Source organism: Lutjanus erythropterus, chromosome 21 (assembly GCF_056507025.1).
Source record: "Lutjanus erythropterus isolate fLutEry1 chromosome 21, fLutEry1.hap2, whole genome shotgun sequence".
Classification (NCBI taxonomy): Eukaryota; Metazoa; Chordata; class Actinopteri; order Lutjaniformes; family Lutjanidae; genus Lutjanus; species Lutjanus erythropterus.
This window is the reverse complement of record NC_139337.1, coordinates 17480117-17496594: the sequence shown is the minus strand read 5'-3', so window position 1 is coordinate 17496594 and position 16478 is coordinate 17480117. Positions and strand designations below refer to the sequence as shown.

General features: G+C 39.0%; 1 protein-coding gene across 7 annotated transcripts in view; it reads right to left on the bottom strand.

The window, feature by feature from the left end:
• Positions 1–16478, bottom strand: part of eya1 (EYA transcriptional coactivator and phosphatase 1) — an 82952-nt gene that overhangs the window by 53726 nt on the left and 12748 nt on the right. For 6 of the 7 annotated variants that reach the window (XM_084746816.1, XM_084746821.1, XM_084746820.1 and 3 more), the window contains exon 1: positions 2270–2576. The exons of the other annotated variant lie outside the window; for it this stretch is intronic. The gene's annotated coding sequence lies outside the window, so the exon portion shown is untranslated. Of the gene's footprint in view, positions 1–2269; positions 2577–16478 lie in introns of those variants that run through there. 7 annotated transcript variants of the gene reach the window in all.

Genomic DNA, 16478 nt, shown 5'->3' with positions numbered 1-16478 from the left:
CAACCTGCCTACCACCGTGACCACTGCAGAACGAGGGAGGCTTCACACACAAAAGATGAAAGAAAGTTAACGATTATATCACTTTAATGCTTGTGACTTGTTGTTTTGACTCTCTCGAATCTGAGACAGTGATCTATTATGTTAATGAAATTATTAGTAATGCAGAATTGGACTTTTCTTTCTCTATTTTTTTTGCAGGAGACAAAGTTGCAGTTTCTAAATTTTAAAAAGCAAAAAATATGCTAAGATGCATGTTTGCAATCCAATGCAGTCTCTTGAATACAATTTCTGTTTATACTCTCATCTCAGCGGCTTCCTCATTATAATGACAACGTAAACATATTGCCATTTACAAACAAACACACAAGTGGGTATTAGCAATTGAGGACTTGTGATGGCAATCAACAACGATCTTTAAAGCTCATTTCCTGCTCTTTCAGCCATATATTCCAGATCCAAACAGTGGCGTGTTAACAAAATAACACCCCACAGTATTTAGTAAACAGCCCCTGCCCACTAATCACCCAGCTACTTAATAGGAGGTCCCCTATTTCCTTCTTCTTTCTCTCGCGCTCCCTATCCCCCCCGCTGGATCAATTAGGCCTCTGTGTCTTTCACCGTTTTCAATCTCCTCTCTGAGAGAAGAGGACGAGGGCTCGGCCCCGGCTAGACACATCTATACTATACGGAAGGCATCAGGCCTTTGGGCAAACAATGCCACCGTCACCGCCGACCACTCCTGCTTGTACACACTGCTGCTACACATGCATGGAGCTCAGAGAGCCAGATCTCTGCCTGCGTAAAGCAAATACACAGTGTAAACAGGCCCAAATCAGCCAGCTCATTATCTGTTAATTGGATAAATAAGGTTATTGTGCGAGTGAATGGCTGCAGCAGGCGGTCACACACACTGTCATGTTTGTCTACACAGAGCAGAGGCCTCTCTGGCTCGCTAGCCCTCTCCGTTTCCTCCCTTTCATCTGCTAACACACACCTTTTTAAATACTGACAAAAAAGGGTTTGAAAATGACAGGAATTAGAGGATGAAAAAGGAAAAAGGAAAAGATTTAAGATGAAATGTCCTTCACACACACACACAATAATTCCCTGACTTGTGATGTAAGCCTGTGATCATACACAGAACATTAAACCAGAACATCCTTCAATTAGAGAGGCTGGTGATTACAGGCGGTGAGTCATCTTTACTACACGAGAAACGCTGGCGAGCAGCGGAGATGCAGCACGGCCAGCCGGCCGGCCGGCAGTCAGCCGTTTGAGGCCTGTTGTCTTCTGGGTCAGACGCTGAGAAGGGCTCTCAGGTCTCCTCGCAGCATTCCTGGCCTCAGCAGATGGCATTAGATGTCAACTGCTTTAACTGTGTTGGTTTTGTTTGTTCTGCCAGTCAAAAAGGGGACTCCTGCAGGGAGCAGCGTGTTTTCCCTGCCTGATCAAAAATGTAAACTAGGGCCAAGTAGGAGAGGAAATTTCAAAAGGGGAAAATATGGACACATTTGTGATCAAGATATTACGGTTTTATAGTGATAATATAGCCTTTTTTGCTTCTATTTTTTTTTTTTATTTTGGGTGGTCTTAATTTTTAAGACCGAAATATTAGCAACATCTTTATACAAAATTCATTCAGGCAAACTGCACTTTTAAATTTCTAAAATTATTGGACATGCTATATATTTTATAAAAACACAAGATATAGGACATTTTTTTGAAATTATCAAGCATACTGTAATATACTATAGATTGTTATTTAAATATCATGTTACATTTTTAAATTGACTCTTTTTTCTGGATGTGAGTTGCATTAACTTTCAATTAAATTAAAATTAAACATTCATCAAGAACATTCATTCAGAGAAATGTTATCTTAGCTATTTATCTATTATCATTAATGAATTTCTAGCAATTACCATGTTTACTGTACAATAGTATAAGTTGTTATTTAAATATCATGTTACATTTGTAAATGGACTTCTTTATCTGGATGTAAGTTGCATTTGCTTTCATTAAATTAAAACTTAGCATTCATTCACAATTAATGACAAGATTAGTGCAGAAATTAAATTACTTCTCCCACTCTCTTGATATAAATCCTTTAATTGAGAATTAGATACTAAATTAAATGCTAATGCAAATATATGGAAATACAGGAGATAACTCCACACACACACAAACACTGAAATACTCAAAAATCAGACAAGGTAAGAGAAGACATTTAACACATCCAACATCAAGTAGAAATTAAAGTCATACTCACTACAATTATGGTTGAATCCCTGTGTGTTTATCCCTTCTTTAAAAAAAAAATCTTCTACAGAGAGATCGTTCAGTCCAGCAGAACGGACAGCAAACTTTCTAAAAACTTGTTCTTCAGGTGTCAGCAGAATCTGTAGCACGGTGAGCGTAAAACTACAAGACTGCTTTTTTCTTTTTCATTTTAGGTGCTGGAACCCATGGAGCCCCGCGCTACGCTATCTCAGGAGACCCAGTCCTATAGTGAGAAAGAGAGTTGTCCGATTACTGCTTCAGGCAGTGACTGGTGAGTGTCTGAGGAAGAGGGAAAAAAACAGAGAGAGTGAGAGGGAGAGGAGAGGGAGGAGGGAGGGAGTGAATGAGGGAGGGAGAAGGAGAGGGAGGCTGCTGCTGCTGCCGTTTGAAAAAGCAGAAAAGTTGCTCGGTGCTCTCTCACAGGAAGACTTTGGGTCTGGAGGAGGCACAGGGGAGTTGTGCCGCACACCAGCTCCCCATATGTCATTCACTCACAGCTTTAAGCAATAGAGCCCTCTCCAGATTGTATCAGTGGAGACTATAAGACAATGAAATGGCAGATCTGTCCACTGGAACACCATGCAGGCTCTGCTCACACACCCCAAGGGCCCACACTTTTCTTCTCCCCCTCCTGTTTTTGCTTTTTTCACCACAAACCACATTTTTTTGCTCTCTCTTGTGAGTCTGCTGGATTTCTGGGACCTTCACAGGGTAAACAAGGGTTTTAGGTCATTAGCTTAGGAGGTGATGGGGGAGCCGGAGGTTTAACAGCGGCCGAGCGTCTCCACAGCAGTCTAGTGGAAGTCCTCCGTCAACACATACACGCCGCGTCTGTGTGCAAGGTAATGACTGCCTTCTGTCTGCTCCAGGTTATTATTTCAACTGCGCGAAGCTGCTACACAAGGCCACGCTGCTGCTACTGATGAGCTCAAACTGGTGATTTATTCAAGCTGGTGATGAGGCCTGCTTCAATATTTCTCTAGTTTGTGTAATAAATGGCTGAGAGGTCAACGGACCATTTAAAATTTGTTTAATTTCCTCATAATAAAACGTGTGTGGGTGAAATACCAACTGTAATACTGAAAAATGATTACCAAGAAAGAGGAAATCATGCATTTACAATGGTAAAGAGGTGGTGAGAGAAAAAGAACACGCACGGCTAGAAGAATAGTGTACTGTGTTAGTGGTTGGCCTGTGTCTGCGCTGCATGTACGTTTCTGTTACCTACTTGTCAGTGGGTGATGATAAGAAATAAAAAATGGTGATGTGTGTCACTAAACGAGCACATTCGGATCTTTTTTTTATGGCATGACATGTAGTTTTAATCAAAAAAGAGCTGATAAGTCTGTCAGTTTCCACTTTGTGAGTTCACAACCCACGCTGAAAACATTTCGACACCAACCAGCCTCTGTGCACTGTAAAAAAACGTTTTAATATAAAGAAGTCAAGTGTCCCCGTTACCTTAAAATTTAAGTTGACTCAAAAACAAGTTGAGAAAATTTTGCAATGATTCAAAACACACTTTTCAAGTCAAATAAACTTGATATTAATTCACTTGTACTTGAGAAACATGTTCAATAAGCTTAAGATATTAAGTTAGACAAACATTACAAACAAATGTTACATTTTCTCGGTTTAAAAAGTAACTTCTTCATTTCACACAAAGAGCTTTACCTCAAACCATAAAAAAGAAGGGCACAACTGAATTTTAACTCTAAAACACTGCAAAAAAGTGCTGTAATTCTGCAATGATTTAAAACAAATAAACTTTTCAAGTCAAAAAACTTCATATTAATTCAGTTGTACGAAACACGATTAATAAGCTTAACATATTAAGTTGAACCAACAACTGTTCAGGCACACCGACAAACATTACAAGCAAATGAAGTTCTTCATTTCACACTAAGAAGCTTTCTTTAAACTACTAAAAAAGGAGTCTCAAGAGAGTTTTATCTCTCAAACAATGCATGCTGGGAAGTCTGCTAATATGCTGATCATGTGTCTTAGGACCTTTATGAAAAACTCATACAGTACTGTACGGTACATTAACCCAACTTATTATATCAAGTCAAAAGACTTCAAGTTAGAATGTTTATCAGTTCTGAGATGTTCTGAAAATAAATATTAGAATTTTTAAGTTTAATCATCCTGAGCAAATAAAACTCAAGTTAATGATAAAACATAAGTTGCTTCCACTTAATTCCTGTATGATTTTTTTTTTACAGTGTAGCAGTAGTCAAGGAGTAGCTGACAGAAATAGATCCGAGCTGCACTGCTCCTGATTTAAATACACTGCAGTAATGATGTGGACGTGCTGGAAATGCAAGTGCTACCTCCTCCTGCTCCAAACCAACTGCCCACAGGTAAATCCATAGGCTCACGTTTCAATACCAGAGCATGAAATATATTGCACACTGAACAGGTTCTTGATAACTCGATTGACTAATAGATGCTCGGGGACTCTCAAGTAACTATTTCTAATAGCGGAGGGGTACACATGCCAATTGAGTTACTGCATTCACTCTGTCGCTTTCTATTTCAATAAGCAGCTGTATAAAATTAGCCCGAGATGTAATTTTGCAAGTGAGTTATTTTCAAATTGCACAGTATAATTATCCAGAGTTGTTTATGTCTCAACGACTAAACTCAGATTTTCCTTGCACTTCTCCTTCATGCAGCGCTGTACGGTATGTTTTGAATCAAGGCTCCAATCAACCTAGCAGTTTTACTGGTGATGCGCGGTGATTACTATTTATGTGTCCACAGTATTGAATGAAAGGCTGTTCAATGCAAACAATCTTATCTAAAAGGTAGGTCAAACTCTAAATTTAAATTGTCAAGATGTTGGGTTTGAGAATGATGCATTTGCACATGTCATAGGTTTTAACAATTTTGGGACTTTTTTTTTAACCTTTTAAAGATCATTATTAATGCAATGTAAGACCAATCTCACATCCATACTGGCAAAAAAGTACGAAGGATATGGAGAAAAATCTGAGTCTTATAATTACTTTCAAAGTGGATGAATATACGCATGCTGGGACTGTGATGCTACCAGTGTGAATACAGGACAATATTGGGTGATAGCAGGCATTTGCTGGTTCCCTAAGTACCTAACCAAGCACAAAATGTGCGGTTCTCAAGCTAGATCTTGCTGAATTTGCAGATACCCTTATTAGATGAAAGGTAAGGTAACAGAGACAACTTTAACTTTACTAGAATCAGCTTTTTCTTTATAAGAAGAGAGTTTGCATTAGTACTTATTGGTTACATGTTAGTTTGATTTTGTAGTTGTTACAGCATGATCAATACAACTTTTGGCAGATGCTATTTGCACTCTGCGTGGAATAACCAGTGTGGCTATTTACACCCACCAATACCCAATGTGGCTATTTACACGCAGATCCCCAAAACTGGTTATTGCAACTTTATATAACTTTATATATTATATAACATTAACTGGATAATCCAATCAATTCTAAGACTTGCTGAAATCGTATTTAACAGTTGTATCACTTAAACTTTAAAACTTCTGAAGGCTTGAAATTCAGAACACTGGATTTTAGAGTTTTTAAGGACCAACAGAAGCCCTTGATTAAGCCGTTTTTGTTTGCAGTTTAAGAGGCACTAACAAATACTCAACAAAAGAAAACCTCATTAGAGCCATATATAAGAACAATAAAATAATCTTTCCTGCAACTATAAAAACTCAGCCTTCTACATGTGCCAAGTGGAAGCTTAACAAAAGATGCACTGATACTGCTCGACTGACATCAGCGCTAAAACGCCACTTGCCAAAAACTATATCAAGTAAGAAATTTGAGACGTGAGCTAAGATTAAATGCGAAGCCGTTCTTTATTAAGGATTATCTTGATGGGACTCAGTGGTCTTCATGTGGGGTTGCAGGGATGCCTGCCTGCAATTTAGAGTGAGGAGAGATCTGCACTGTCCTCGGCTTGCCAACAGGTTATCCACTCAGCTTCTCACACACATGAAAATAGACTCACTTCCAAATGGCTGATTCCATTTTTGAGATAAGGAATGGAGAGTTAATGTACATCTAACTGGAATTCTAGTGCTTGGAAAGTTGAACGGTGGTGAGGTTTTCCTCTGCTGATCCACAAAAGAGCACATCTCAGTAGAGTGAGTTTACTTATCTTGACAAAGAATACATAAACAGTGTGAAAGGTGCAGGAACGGTGTGACATGGAATCAAATGGCGCAGATGAAACAAAATGCTAACACCCTGGTGACACAGTTGCAATATTTTCATATGCATATGCTGCAAATTTGTTTGGGTAGAGCTACTACAGTGTTTATACAATGTCACACATTGGGGGGATCAAGTTCCTTTTTTGACATAAGTCTCAGCAGAGCTTTACGCTCCAAAACCTTCCCCCAAGAAGGGGAAATCTGAACTTGGGACAACTTTGGATAAAATAACAGTTTTTATATATTTATACAGGCATTACCAGGTGAAATGTTCACCTATTGACTAAGGGGAAAATACAAAAAAAAATCCTTAACTACACAAACCTCCCACCCTCCAGCCTTGCCCCTGACACAAGTGGGACATTAAGTTTACTGGATGGCAATTTGTCAAAGAGCCCTGTAAGTGCTAGGTACTGGATATTCCTGAGTTATTCAATGTGCATAGTTTCCTGTTGAAAATAACTGAGCTGCACAGAGTGACATATCCTTGGTAAAGCAAAGCAGCACTGATGATGAAGGGAAATTCAAGATCATTTTCAATACTATTCCATTCCTCCTCTGTTCCCACTGTTTGTGTTTTCATGTGAACTCTGTAATACTGACTTAAAAGCAACTCTCATAGCAACAATGACAGCAAAAACAAAAAGCAAGCAACATCATATTGAGGCCCAAAAACAACATGTTACCTTGAGTTTAAGATGTCTTTCTGCATGCTGCATTCAAGTATATAACATTAAGCCATCTATCTACGAGGCTTTCATTAAACTTGAGAGAAAAACTTTGATGATGACAAGTTGCCACCACAAAAAAGATTTTGACAGCGCAGACAGATAATTTTGAAGTCCCTCAAGGTAAATTAGTAGCAAGTCGAGTGCTTTCAAGTGGTGAATGAAAGTTACGAGTGAAGCCCGAATTCCTTATAAACAAACATCAGGTCGGCCCGCCTCACTGAGAAGCAGTGATAAAAGTAAACACGGCATACCTCAACATGAAAATACATTGCAGCTTTCCTCCACAAGAAGCGAGGAACAAAGGAAATGGTTAACCTCAGTGGACGTCACAAACTTAAATTAACTGAGTGACCTTACTGTTGTAGCCATCTTGGTTTCAAACAAAACAAGCAGAACATGCTTTGAATTAAGTAAAACACCCAGGCAATCTCCTAGAGAGAACTTCTAAATTTTGTACTTGTGTTCAACATAACTAGTATTTGGTTAAAGAACACTTGGCGGACACATTTATCCACACATATACCATAAGAGACAAGTTGTACTTTATGGCCAGGGAGGCACACCTGGGGAAAGTCTACGAGGACCCCGAAAATCCTCAGACAGACACTTTATTGCTCTCCAGTGGCCCCAAAAAAGCCAAACAAGCACACTTTAGAGACCTATTACTCAGAATGAGACATCACTATGACTGGAAGTATCACCGTGGGCATTACGCTTAAAATATATAGCCTGTTAAAAGATAAAGAGAATAATAAGACAAAATTCGGCTGAATTGGTCTCATAAATAAGATTTGTTCAAAATATTTTGGGATTTATGTCTTCCATAGAAACAGATTTGTGTTATCAATATGTGATTTAAGAAATCCACAGTATGCATTTCAGTGGGAACATAGATCATTTTATAAGACTTCTGACTTTAACTCAAACCTTTCCTTTTCCTAAGCTGTCACTGGCACTGGAACCAAGACATTTCTCTGAAATTATCCATCAAAAGCTTTAAAGCAAAAGTGCAGTCGCTGAAAAGTCTCAATTTTACATGGGTTTTAACACCTAGTATAAATACATGTCCATGAGCTTTGCAGTTTTTGGGGAGCTGCAATTGATGTCATCATCTAAACACTAGAGAAACACCAGTCACTGAACTGCTCTAGTTATCAGTTGGCTTGTATGATTCTCAGTAGAGTTTGCATGGCTTTGGGCGTCAATTATCTAGTTTTTTATCCACTAAACAGATCAAATTCAATATTGTGATCAGCATCATCACACTATTTTACAATATTTGCACCAGAGATTATTATCAATATAACAACATTTTTTGACACACCATGTGGAGTTTGGCATGTCTATGTGATACAAAAATATCTACACGGTAACAATCTTTGGCTAAATATCTGTGATGAAATACTAGAAATCAAATAATAGGTTTGCATCATTTAGTGAGGAGGATGTTTTTTGTTTCCCTTTGGTCACTTTTGTTAAGCCCTCAGTGGTGTGTAATCTAGTTGAATGTTGGATGGCCCTCAGCCTCCAACAATTCTAGACAAAACAACAAAGCTTTCATACCGTATGGCTCATGTATTCTGCATCACATGAACAGTGTGTAAATGCTCTCATATGCCTTTACCCTAAATGCACATTTGTCTGGAAAAAAAGTGACACAGTTGTGTCTTTCATTTTTTTGGAACTTGGAAAAATTATACAGATGCTAGGTTACATCCCATACAGAGTATGTGGTCCATTTTTTTCAGTATACATATTGTTCAGATTGTGGGAAAAGGTCCATAGGCCTTGAGTTTTTCTGGGATTGTGCCCAGGTATAATGTGGCAAAAGAGCAATCAACTTCTTTGTGTCTTTGACTTTGAACTACAATTTTCAATGCAATGCAAACCAAACATGGCAAACATAAATAAAAGTGCACTGGATAGAACATACACTGTATATGTTTATCTGTTCTTTCTTCTCAAAACTGCTCTACAATTTACAAACGGAGAAAACATTTGGGTTTAAAGTTCAGCTGTAAAATGAAACAAGCCATTTTCTGCATGCATGCCCTAAGTTCATAGCTGCAAACTTAGTTGTGCTGCTAAGGTTCTCTGACATTACAACAATAACAAAACAGGTAGTCTGATGACATCATAAGGTAGCTTGGCATCAGGGGATCGATTTTCTTCACTTTTTTCCTGCTGATGTAAATCTGCCTCAGATTTCCCTCAGGGTAATGTATTATAGTTTTATTCATGCTATATTTAGTCACGTTTGCTGACTTCTTTCCTCACTCTCTGACATATCCAGCAACTAGCCAGCAACAGCTACCAGGAAACGGTATTATGTATTTCTCTGGGTTTGAACACTGTTTGAAAAATGAGCAATAATGTAAGCAAACAACTCAACAAAATATATAACGTATGTCAACATTTATAACATTTTAATGCGGAAATGTTACATATTATAGCTTTAATGATTGTTAATAAAGTAGATGGTATAAGGGCAGTAAGTGTGTGGGTGTGACATTCTGGTACTAATCTGGTATTATGGTTTAAAAAAAGAGCTTCATCAGCAACGCCACTAAATCTAAGTAAGCTGCACCCTAAAATACCAATATGTTTGGTAATAAATTTTCAGCACCCCTCTAATGGAAGCATTTGTCAGGGCTGCCCCAACTGTCTGGGGCTGCTTCTGACTTGCACAACCCGGGCGGCCAGAAATGTGGCACTCCCCGTCTCCTCCACAGCTGCCTGCCCAGTTGGGCCCAGGTCAGCAGAGCGCCGGGGGCCGGGCCGCTCATCAGCAGGCTCACAGAGGGTCTGGCCCATGAAGAGGGAGGGGGCAGGTCATCACTGGAAACTCCTCTCTTATAAATAAGTGTTCCTAAAGGGTTCTCCCTGAAGGGCTGAGGTTCTAGCAAGAACTATGTACTTCCTTTTTTTTTTTTTTTTTTTTTATAAAGAAAAAGGCTCTTTGAACTGTCATATAAAAAGGTTTTCAGTAAAAACCCCTTGGGGGGTTCCAACCCCCTGTGTGTGTTCTAGATAAAACCTTTAGGACATTAAAAGGTTCTTGGTAGAATCCCATGAGTGGGTGCTAGAAAAAACACTCAGAATATGAAAAGGTTCTTGATAGAACCCCGAGTGTGTTCTACATCAAATCCTGGGAATATAAAAATTTTCGGCTGGTTGGGTTCTTGTTAGCACGCTTGGGAGACAGGTTCTGGATAGAGCCTCCAGAGTGGATTCTGGTTGGAACCATTACACCATAGCAGGGTCCTCTACAGAACCTCTTATAGTGGGTTGTTGGTGAAACCTCTAAAAAACGGTTCTATGTAGAACCTTCCAGTTAAAGCTCACTGAAAGGGTTCAAAATGCAGCCTTTATAAAAGATTCCACAAAGGGTTCTCCTATGGGGACAAGCCAAAGAACCCTTTGTGGTTCTAGTTAGCATCTTTATGTCTAAGAGTGTATGTTCACCACACCACCAACTCCCAGTGGGTTTGAGTACAAAATGCAGAGGTTGTAGACTTAACTTCTGCCTTGCAGCCCCACCCCCTCAGGCTCTCTGTTCGTGTACCCCCCCTCGACTCCCAACCCCCTGAGTCATTCACCAAACCCCCACCAGTCCAGAGCCACTGTGACATTTGTGAAGCCAGGAGTCCACATAACAAAAACACATTAGGCAAATGTCTGGGGTCAAACGTCTGTTTGAATTGGCCAGATGAAAGCCACTTAGATTGGGTCTGTGCCATTCTGCTTAGCAACTAAATACAGTTACAAAAGAGGCAGTGCTGTACGAGCCAGTGGTTTGTCTCACTGACAGAATATGCTTCCACATTCAAGTTCTGGTACCACGTGTGCCAAAAGACGACACAAGCACTCGGACAAAGCTATTTAAGCCTGGGGTATTACCAATCGGCCATCTATCGTATATAAATAAAACAGACCGGAAAATAACTTATATTTAACCTACATCCACATTTGTTCTCTACGAACAAGTGCAAGCGAACACACCAGGGGTATTTGCAGTGATGAATGGGCATTCCCATTGGACTCTAGTTTTCAGTAATTTTTAACTCCTGGACAGACTTAACAGCTGGGTTTATCTGTCTGCCCGGCCTCCTACTGCATGTGTGCACTTAAAAAAAGCAGAAGCTCAGATTATCTAGGCACCAAATGTCACTCGTTTTATAGAACAGCAGCAAACATGCTGAGCTGCACAATTTTTCACAGTCTTGAGGACAGTGTGAACTATTAGCGGCTTGTGGGACTAGTGGGTGTCTACGATCGCGGTGGTGTCAGAGGGACTTGAACCACGACAAGAAGTTCCAAAATAACCAATGAGATGATGGCAGTTTAAGACTGTGAGAGGAGTGCTGACGTATATGCTAATACCTGACCCCAAAGTACCTCCTGGTGACTTCTGTGCATGTGTCTGGTACTTGTCGCTGCCGTCATCGTGAGTAAGGGAGACAGCCTTTCATTTATTATTTTTACTAGAGTACTACTGCTGCACTATCAATATCCAGTGAGCAGGAAGTACTTCACCCATGAAAAAACAAAGACTGCATCATCCAAGTGAGGAGACCACAAACAGTACATTATAAACCCAGAGAAAGTAACTGTGACACTCTAAGAAGTTCTGGTCAGTAATGCATAATTATGCACTATATACACACTTGTATTGTCAACCACTTCAGACAGCTCTACTAGGATGTGATTATACTGTATCATAAAATGATTATAATGTATTACAACAAGTATAATAGTATAATACATAGTTTAAGTTGTATTGCATTATGACACATTATAAACATACTTATGAGTTGTACTGTGCATAAAGCAGTGTATGATTATAGTTATAAACACTCAAATATTCGGAATGATTTATAATAGAAATCATAACACATTATGAAGCTTTTTTTGGCAAGGATCATAGTGTTATAATTCTCATAGCTGTAATACATTATAACCAATTTATAATGCATCATAAAATTAGTAAAATGTATTACAACTTTGTTCTTTTGGGTAAACATTACATTAAAAAAATATAAATGTACATCCTTCACTTGTTCATCAGGAAAAAGTTGTGTCAAAGTGGAGTACTTAATTTCTGTTATGATCCATTATATACTTATAAGCCAGGGCTCAACAATAAGGCTTGCCCACTTGCCAAGGGCAAGTAAAATGTCACGTCAAGCAAGTAAATCTGGCAAATCACTTGGTAAAAACGATTACTCTTAACTATTAAAATATTTTGATAATTGATTAATTGTTTAAGTAATTTTTCATGCAAAATGGCAGAAAAGGGCTGTTCTCAGCCTCTCAAATCTAGACTTTTTGCTTTTGTTTGTTTATTATCATGATAAATTGAAAATCTTCTGGTTTTGGACTGACAAAACAAGACATTTAAATACATAATCTTGGATAATATTTTCTGACATTTTATAGATGTTTCAGCCCTAGATTAAACTTAACTTTGGCTGTTTTTTAACAACAGCTAAATGCATTATTGGCATGTGCTTCACAAAAAGTGCTACCAAAATAATAAATACAAGAGCAATTCATTCAAATTACACATCAGCTCTCTTTGTCGAATCCAGTTTAATTGTACTGCTTGTCTTCTTTCTTGAGACCTCAGACTTTGCAGCTCCCTAATGGAGTTCATTTGGACAAACATATCATTGTGAAAGACATCAATAGAGCCGACTGGACTAAATGATATGCCAACTTTCCATGTTTGTTTCCTCTTGATGTGTTTGGAGCAGCAGTGGCCCCGCTAAAAGGTGACTTCCTCTATGAGGAAATGGAATTTGCAATGTACTCCTTGCAGCACACTCTCCCTTTGTACTTGTATGAAAATATGTTGTATCTAGCTAGAACTGCTTACATTTGATTTGACAAGAAAAGTATGTATTTTACAGTTTTCTATAGCAGTAACCTGCATACTGGTTAGCAGTATTACCATGTTTCAGCTTAACACCAGTAATAGGCTAATGCATAGTGCTCTCCTGAATATTTTCACTCAAATGTGTCTTTTTGCTGCAGTAAAAAAACAACAAAAGCAAAACGTGAGAGACAAAAACATCTCATGGCCTCCTCCAGGCTTGGCACAGAGAAGTCAGTTTAAAGCTCTCCATTAGAGAATACAGCCTAAGTGCAAGAACAATTACGTAGACTGCTTGTGTTCTTTCCACAAATTAGTCCACTGGTAGAAGTTTTTCCTGTAAACTTTTCATCTTCTCCCATTGTTGAATTGTATTAGTTGCAAAGCAGCATTACTGGAACTCAAAAGTGATCACGAGGAACATTGTACAGTAAAAGGTGCATTTCAAGAGGGAAGTAACAAACGGACTACGGTAGGTGAATAACCACAACAATGGACTTAAGAGTGAGCATGATGGTGAAAATGTATTGACAGGTCAGATTTACGTGCATTAAAAAGCTTTAAAGAGGGGAATGATTGATTGTTAGTTAAGTTAATGTATCTGGTCCATAAACTAAATGGATTCCTATTGATATCTCACCTCTTTTAAAAGTCCATCTCATTCCATCATTGTGTAGCCTCTTTAAATCTTCTCTGTGGACTCCAAAGTTTCTTACTGTATCTACATGTGGTTCTCATGAAGCAATGCAGTGGAGCTTTTTTTAATTCAAAAAACTACAGAACTGAACTGAACTTATAAAATGTTTTAATGAACGATGTGAAACAACTGACCTTTTAACTGCCCCAACTCCCAAAAGCAACTGTCCAATCATAGATCGGCAAACACTGCAAGTAACTGCAGGCCTGTCAAGTTTTGTGTTTTCTCTACAGGTTGAAGTGGCCTCTCTTTTATAATCTTTCAAAAACATAAAATAAGCGAACGTGAGGAATATCTGCTCTAATGTGCAGCTAACAAACACTAGCTTACTACCTCCAGCCAAACTTATGTTACATACCAATGCATTTTCCAAATTCATGGCTTATTCCCACCAGGGGTTGAACTGGGATTTGTCACAAGGGGAGAGTGGCTCGCTCTGGTCTATGCTAGGTTAGCTTAGCTTTTATCCTGGTTCTCCTCCTGAGGTGATCTCAGTCCATCTCAAGGTCTGCCACATATTAATGAGTGTATTTATGTTGTCTATTGTATAAATACACATTGTATTTTACCATTTCACCAGTGTTTGCTGGGATATAGCATTAGCCTCAGTCTTTTATCATTAATGTTACATCATGTACGCAGCTGTTAAATAGGTGAACATATTTCAGACCTCTTTACATGGTTCTTATTTTAAAATGTGTGAGCTGGACAAAGACAGACACATTCAAATTTAAAAGTACTGAAAACCTTAACTGTTAATATTAAGCATTTTCCAAAACTTTCAAGGCTTTGTACCATCCCTGATATAAAAGCAGCTGTGGTATTGTGATATTACAATAAACTATTATGTGAAGTGTATAAAGACAGTGAATAGACATAAAAGTTAGAGTCAGATTTTGAAATTGGAGTTCAGTTTGCTGCAGCTGCCAAATGCCTTACGGGAGATCTCTTCTTGAACTCTGTACGTGACACCTTTGGTAATTAATATACCTTTTCAACCCTGTGAATCAGAGATAAATTATCACTTTAATAAGGAGGGATCACTGATTAACCTTTTGCTAAAGACGCACACTGTGAGGAGAGACGTGATGAACTGCCAAGGACCTCTGATGATGAACATATGAATCATCAATACCAGCAGCTCTGCAGCGCTTTGCTAAAAACACAAACGAAACCACAACAAAGAAATTCCGGTCATCCGGGGCATTGCCTCTGACTCCAAAATAAACATTACGTTTTGTTACAAGGATCCGCTTATCCACTTCGGGGTGGGGGGGGGAACACGGTGGAAAAACAGGCGAGAAGAGTGTGAAGCCTTCTTCCTCTAAACTTTGTGACTCAATTGCTGCGGCCCCAGGTGTTTTTCGTTCTCAAAACATCTAGTCAACTCTCCAGTTGACTTTCAGAAGCACAGGAGAGTTTCTCTCCTTCAAAATGAATGAATAAAATTGTTGGTAATGTTCTCCGTGCCTGCTAGTACCAACTAGATAGACCTATAAATAGCTCAGCAGCCTGCCATGGAAACAAACAACCTCCTAGCCTCAGATCGGTTACAGGAGTAGCAACTTTTTATAGGTCACAAAAACTTCCAGTTGCCTAGGAAACAATGTGGAAGAATAGTGCGCTTTTGGACGCAGAACAGGTTATACCGGTCAGGGCAATTAGAGGGCCCATTTTGTTGAATGGGAGTTATCAGAGTGCTGGCTCGGGGTAATTGAGGGGTTTGCTCATTCACTGTTCTGCTAACGCTGCACCTGGGCCAAGGCACCTTGAACGGCTCACAATGGAAAGAAATGCCTGTTTGTTTTCAGCAAGCCAGGGGAAGTATCTGGTGGAGAGCTGTCAAAAAGGACAGGCCTGGTGGTTTAACAAAAAGCCATCATCTGAATATTGATTTCCATTTTGACTTGGGTAATACTGTTCATTCTGCAGCCAAGATAAAGTGGAAAGCCATGGATCTGCTCTGACTACAAATGTGTCAGATTTTCAATAGCTGTAATATGAAATGTAAGCTCTATGTCACAGTTATTACAGTACATTATAAAGTTTAAATCTACGCTACATTTAGAATATTTTCACCACTTTACCTTTATCATTACCCCACAGAACATTGGAGTTGCTGGTCGCTGCCTCATCTGTTAGTTTGATTGTGTTATTGTATGACTTTAGTGAAACTGAACTAACCTTTTCCAACACCAAAGTCATACAATAAGACCAACAAACTAACGAATCAAGGCAGCGTTGGACCAGCAACTCTCATGCTCTGTGAGCTAAAATGACTGATTTTGCCAATGGTGTTTGGCTTGTTGGGAGAGAACCATATTTTGTTTTCATAATGGCAGTTTCACCTTGGAAAAGGCTGTCTGACGGCAAGGTAAAATACTCTAAATATAGTGTACAATTAAACTGATGTTTTTTTTTTAATGTGGACCTTTTTAAAGTGGCTGAAATACGTTTTGTTGCTGACCCCGTCCACAGCAGCACATTGCTTTGCGTCTTACACTGAGACTCCTGCTGATTCCCCAAACAGGGAGTGTGGTATCCTCTAGTAGTAACCGCACTTCAAATAATTTAACTATTGCTTTAACTATGCTTTATGCATAGCAGAAGCTTTAATATTTTGTTTTTCTGGCAAGCACGGTGCTTCCAACTGTCTTTATATTGTTTCTCACCAGGCCTCCT